Source organism: Sebastes fasciatus, chromosome 5 (genome assembly GCF_043250625.1).
Source record: "Sebastes fasciatus isolate fSebFas1 chromosome 5, fSebFas1.pri, whole genome shotgun sequence".
In the NCBI taxonomy this organism is placed as follows: Eukaryota; Metazoa; Chordata; class Actinopteri; order Perciformes; family Sebastidae; genus Sebastes; species Sebastes fasciatus.
The window spans coordinates 30,621,883-30,628,728 of NC_133799.1; the positions used below are offsets into that span (position 1 = coordinate 30,621,883).

At 37.5% G+C, this 6,846-nt stretch overlaps 1 long non-coding RNA gene across 1 annotated transcript; it reads right to left on the bottom strand.

Moving 5' to 3' along the window:
* Positions 1 to 1,731: 1,731 nt before the first annotated feature.
* LOC141768622 (uncharacterized) lies at positions 1,732 to 4,180 on the bottom strand. The gene is made up of 2 exons (XR_012594123.1): positions 3,627 to 4,180; positions 1,732 to 1,930 (listed from the first exon to the last, which is right to left on the bottom strand). It is a non-coding gene; the product is annotated as an uncharacterized LOC141768622 (long non-coding RNA).
* Between the last annotated feature and the right edge of the window lie 2,666 nt (positions 4,181 to 6,846).

Here is a 6,846-nt window from a genome sequence, read left to right on the forward strand (position 1 = left end):
GGTCCATAGATCGCTGCTTGCAGCTTTAATTGGTATTTATATAGGATTTTATTTTGATGTAACTTTACTTAGTAAAAGTACAAAGTATCAGTATCAAAATATACTTAAAGTACCAAAAGTAAAAGTACTCATTATGCAGAATGACCCATTTCAGACTAATATATATTATTTTACAGTATTGGATCATAGTGATGCATTTATGTGTTCATCATTTTAATGTGAAGCTGGTAAAGGTGGAGCTAATTTTTTTATCTTTAAGTGCTAACCTAATCTAGAATATTACATCACAATTTATTTGTTTAATCTTTTTTATGATTAATCTGAACATGCAAAAGTAACTAAAGTTATCAAATCGGCCAAAATTCCTCCAACGATGGCTTAATCTCAACACATTAGTCGAAGTGGAGGTATTTTCTAGAGCTGTGTGGCCAGACTCAGTGATAATAACAGTGAAATTTGACTGTTAACAGACTTAGAGGGACAGACAACCACAGATGATTTGATTGTGAAATTATCTGCAGCTTTTGGTTTCCTGCAGTACTCACATGTGCATCCACTCGATCAGATAAAGCAAGATAAGAAGAGACAGCAGAGTCAAGAGGTGAGTGCAATTACATATTAACCATTAAAAAAATAACACATGACTGTAGGTTTCTGGATAATAAATTATAAAAATGGCATTAAACCAAATGATGCAAGTCTTATATGATAGCAGGTCATTTATAAAATAAGTTTTTGACCTATCTGGATTATATTTGATGAATCTCTCAAGTCAACTTTTCAATATTTGGTTTTGAAATAAACTTTTGAGGAAGTGTAGACATGTTACAAGTAAGAATTGTTGTGATTGGTTATGGTGGTGACAGATGAACTTTTCTCAAACTGTCTAACCAAGAGTTGTAGGTTTTTCTAATTAGATTTTAAGGAGCATGTGTGCTATGAAATGCAGTAGTCTGTCAGAGGGCACGTTACTGTTGTGGGCTCACAGCAGCGAGTCAAACCACGAGCAGGAAGCCAGTGTTACGCCTCTAGGGCTACATAGGCTACATAACATCAACGTCTCAAGTCACCTTATCTCAAATACTAATATCCCAACAAGAGATGACTAAGATTTCATGTGAACAAGTGACCCAAACAATTGAAACATGTTCCAGAGCGCTGGCTCGAAACTCTGAAGCCGTTGATGATCATGTGAGACTACTTGAAACTTGATATGGAAATTTTCGACTTCAGTCACTTCTGGTTTTACACTCAAATAGTCTCAAAGTTTGGAGGTGTGATGTTTCAATTGCACGCGGAAGGTATAACTTTGGCTTCAGTCGAATCACAAAACATCTCAAATCACTATAAAGTGAAATAATGTGATACACATGTATCTACTTCTGTTTCAGACAGTAAAATTAGAGCAACAATTATTTCTCAACTACAGCTCCCATGAGGCTTCGTTTGCCTGTTGTATATGTTTGATGACTAGTTTCATCATCTGAAAATGCTGTCATTTTAATTTTACTTTATACAAAATGGTCTTGTATTTGAGATTTATTTAATTTATTTTCCATTTTCATGTTTTTATAAAGCTACTGATACTTTCACATTTAAACTTTAATGTCTAATTTGATTTATTGTAATATTCTAAATTTAAATAGAAATGGTGAATTTGACTAACTTGCCTGATGTTGCATAATTGGATGGAAAATTCAAAGTCATAATCATGAAGCAATAACGAAAAGGTTCAAATTATCACACATTTTTTATTTAAAATAAAAATACAAATTCCGAATGCCAGTGTACCAGTTAATTAAAATAAAAAATGTATAGATAATTCATATTTAAATAAAATACTGGATCCACTCTTGAGGAAAATTGGAGAGGTAAACTTCATCGACAGGTTCCACCTCACTGGAGTCGACTGCACCCATCACTCTACACACTGTGAACACAGGAGAGGTTAAAGGTTAACCAACAGTTCAGCACACTATACATACATTACAGACGTGGACAAAATTGTTGGTACCCTTCCGTTAAAGAAAGAAAAACCCACAATGATCACTGAAATAACTTGAAACTGACAAAAGTAATAATAAATACAAATTTACTGAAAATGAACTAATGAAAATCAGATATTGTTTTTGAATTTTTGTTCAACAGAATCATTTTAAAAAACAAACTAACGAAACTGGCCAGGACAAAAATTATGGTACCCCTAGAGAAGATGTAAAATAATTTGACCATAGGGACATATTAAACTAAGGTGTGTCCTGTAAATAGCATCACAGGTATCTTCAAACTTTTAATCAGTCAGTCTGCCTATTTAAAGGGTGAAAAGTAGTCACTGTGCTGTTTGGTATCATGGTGTGTACCACACTGAACATGGACCACAGAAAGCTAAGGAGAGAGTTGTCTCAGGAGATTAGAAAGAAGATTATAGACAAGCATGTTAAAGGTAAAGGCTATAAGACCATCTCCAAGCAGCTTGACGTTCCTGTGACTACAGCTGCACATATTATTCAGAAGTTTAAGGTCCATGGGACTGTAGCCTACCTCCCTGGACGTGGCCGCAAGAGGAAAATTTATGACAAATCGAAGAGACGGATAATACGAATGGTAACCAAAGAGCCCAGAACAACTTCCAAAGAGATTAGAGGTGAACTCCAAGGTCAAGGTACATCAGTGTCAGATCGCACCATCCATCACTGTTTGAGCCAAAGTGGACTTAATGCAAGACGACCCAGGAGGACACCAAATCATAAAAAAGCGAGACTGGAATTTTCCAAAATGCATATTGACAAGCCACAAAGCTTCTGGGAGAATGTCCTTTGGACAGATGAGACAAAACTGGAGCTTTTTGGCAAGTCACATCAGCTCTATGTTCACAGACGCAAAAATGAAGCATCCAAAGAAAAGAACACTGTACCTAATGTGAAACATGGAGGAGGCTCGGTTATGTTATGGGGCTGCTTTGCTGCATCTGGCACAGGGTATCTTGAATCTGTGCCGGGTGCAATGAAATCTGAAGACTATCAAGGCATTCTGGAGCGAAATGTGCTGCCCAGTGTCAGAAAGCTTGGTCTCAGTCGCAGGTCATGGGTCCTCCAACAGGATAATGACCCAAAACACAGCTAAACACACCCAAGAATGGCTAAGAACAAAACATTGGACTATTCTGAAGTGGCCTTCTATGAGCCCTGATCTAAATCCTATTGAACATCTGTGGAAGGAGCTGAAACATGCAGTCTGGAGAAGGCACCCTTCAAACCTGAGACAGTTGGAGCAGTTTGCTCACAAGGAGTGGGCCAAAATACCTGTCGACAGGTGCAGAAGTCTCATTGAGAGTTACAGAAATCGCTTGATTGCAGTGATTGCCTCGAAAAGGTTGTGCAACAAAATATTAAGTTAAGGGTACCATCATTTTTGTCCAGGCCAGTTTCATTAGTTTGTTTTTTAAAATGATTCTGCTGAACCACAATTCAAAAACAATGTCTGATTTTCATTAGTTAATTTTCAGTAAATTTGTATTTATTATTACTTTTGTCAGTTTCAAGTTATTTCAGTGACCATTGTGGGTTTTTCTTTCTTTAACGGAAGGGTACCAACAATTTTGTCCACGTCTGTATATTCCTTCTTACCCTTCCAGGTTCGTTGGTGTTCTTCTACGTTTCCTGAGTTTGCAGAAAGCCACCAGTAGGACAGTCATGATGACTACGAGGAAGAGGAGGAGGTAGAGCCACCACCAATCACCTATCAGACACAGAAGAAACAGCAGAGAGGAGGGAGAGACAAGCAGAGGTGGAATGTAACCAAGTACATTTACTCCAGTACTGTACTTAAGTTCACAACTGAGGTAGTTGTACTTTACCAGTCTTTTCTTTTTAAGCTACTTCTAATACATCTATGTGGGAAATATTGTACTTTTTACTGCACTACATTTATCTGACAGCTTTAGTTACTTTACGAATTAAGATTTTTGCACACAAAACATATGAAGGGTTTATAAAATATGATGTTTTATTTATAAATATTTGTAAATCAATTAAAATATTTAATGTGTCCATAGTTAATTGTGATTAGTGGCACATTTTTGTTCAAAATGTACCTTAAGATTTGTCAAGTATTTAATACTCTTATCAACATGGGAGTGGGCAATATGCTTGCTTTATGCAAATGTATATACATGATTATTATTGGACAACTTATTATCGTATTATTATTGTAGCCCGCTACAACTTAAAAATGCAAGTTACGTTAATGCCTTAAAGAAATTAGAGGCGTTAAAACAAATTTGCGTTAACACTTTATTATCGCGTTAACTTTGACAGCTCTAGTTTTATTATAAATGAAACTACCCAACAGTCTATACAAGGGGCATTTATCTACTTTTAATACTTTACAGGTGCTAAATACGGGATTAGGAGTATTTCTATTGCCTCTGAAAGGCTCTCAACATGGCGACAGCAAGACGGTGGCTCGCAGCTAACGGTGCTAACAGTGCAAACAACGGCAAAAGTGGTGACAGAGCTTAGAGTCCATGTTATACATTGCGCGACCGAAGCATCTGATTCGCTGCACAAAGCATGCTGGGATGACCTTCGATGCGGACCAAGCTGGCGGTGCGACGAGGGGGCGTTACAATTTAAAAAATATTAAGCTGCAGCAAAGGCAACTTTCTTAACAGCTGTCCGTACAACTAGGAAATGCTAAAGCAAGACTAATGATCGCAGTTGATAATCTATCCATGTAAAACAATATTTTTTTCAGCAAATGTCTTCGTTGCAGCGATATTGTTCACTACAAGTGGTAGCGTAGTGATCTACTGCGCATGTGTGGAGCGCGTTCTTCAAGCGAACAGTATAAACAGAACTATATATATATATATATACTATATGCGTATAAACGAGGCTTAAAAGCGGCTTGAAGACCTCTTCCTAAAGCCAAATTTATACCTTCCCCGTCCGCAAGTACACAAGGGTCCGTGTGATGTAAACTTTGTCATCAGAGGGTGTACGTGTAGGCTCTGGGCGGATGTGCGCGCACCGGCAATTTGTTGTATGTGTACTTTCTGGAGTACGCTATAAGCAAGGCTTAACTGGACGCGATGCGAATGAGCGAACATCAGATTGTTTCAGTCTTTCCCCAATGAAGATGTCCTAACCTGCTCCGTGCATCAGCAAACAGGCTGAGCAACGTGTTGCTTCTTTGAAAAAACACTTGTCCTGGCTCTAGTTATGCACCTAGTTACAAAAATTTGGATGTGCATGGAACGGCGAAAACCTGACGCACTGAAACCCCACAAAGGGCCTTGTCTGATGATGTGACGTGACTTTGGGCGTGCGGAAACACGCACCCGTTGCAGATGAGGCAAGCATAATTATCCTTTCACACAGAATGAGACGATTTTTACAGTGTGTTATTAGTAGCCTACTTTTACTTAAGTAAAGAAGAGTACTTCTTCTACCACTGTGTAATGTGGAGTGCGGTCGACATGTCTGACCTGTAGCTGTTTAATAATGATTTTTCAAATTTCACAAACCTAACAGAAGAAATCTCAAATTATGAAACATTATGCCGATAACATTCGGCTAAATTAGTAAATAACATCCGTTAGCTTAGCATAATAAGATATTTTCCTCTCATTATTAATACTACTAACTCTGAAACACACAGATTTCTCCATGTATGCAGACAGAAATAAAACAGTACCTATATTTACTAAAGATGTCTCTTTTGTACCATTGTTTCCATTGTTGATTGCTCTTGATTTAACAGCACTACATGTGTTTCCTAGCAACAGATTTACTAACGTTTTTACTGGCTGAGACATTTCTTAAGTTTTAATGACGCAACCGGGTTTAGTAAAACAATTAGTTTGAAACATTTGCATAAGGGACATTTTCTTAGTTGATTTGTCCCTCTGTGGGTGTGAAGTGAACATCAGCGTATACACAATAAACAACCCCATGACTAGTAGCTAGCATTACTCACCCACGTGGTTTCCAGACCAGTCAGTATTTTCATTTGTGGCTGAAGGAAAGAAAGAAAAGTGTGTCCGTCATAGAGTCATCTTCCCAACGGATTAATAATATGAATAAATAAATCAGAGAAAAGACACTCACCATCACTAAGAAATCCGGGGCAATCTGTGATAAAAATACACATCACGGTTATTATTGAGAGGGGAACTCCTTACCATTCTGCCCCCTTATTTTAGAGCGATAGGGGACAGGGGATGTTCAGAGATAAAAAGTCAACAGTAGATGTCACGTAGAAGTGGTGTACATCATCTGAAAGCTGGACCTGAGGATTCATTTGAGATGCAGCTCAGCACTGTGAGTGAAGTTGTTCTAATCATAAATAAGAAGTAAAGATTGATTGATTAATTAATTAATCAATTAAGAAAAATAACTTGTGAATGTGTATCAGGGCTTGGAACATTATGATAGAAGTATATGATGGTCCTCCCCATGCTCTATTGTGTCTCATAAGTTGTTGCAGCAATTTTGGGGTTGATACTATTTGTTACACAGATTTGGTGCTAAATTTAAACTTTTTTTACCACTCAAGAATTGATAAAAATGTTCACTAATACCTCCAAAATACCACATTAACACACCAAGACCTTGAGGAACATATATAGAAAAGGCCATTCTGTGATTTTATATCAAAAGCTTTTGACATTTGGAGATTTCTGCAAGAATTGTATTTTTCAGTGATTGGACGGCGAGCACTGCTGTTGTGTAAACTGCTCAGAAACCCCCTTATTGTCAATCTAGCTAGGAAAGCCATCCATCCTCTGAAAGCTCTAGGTCTCTAGTTTGTGGCTGTAAAGTTTCATGAGGCTGTGATTAGAGG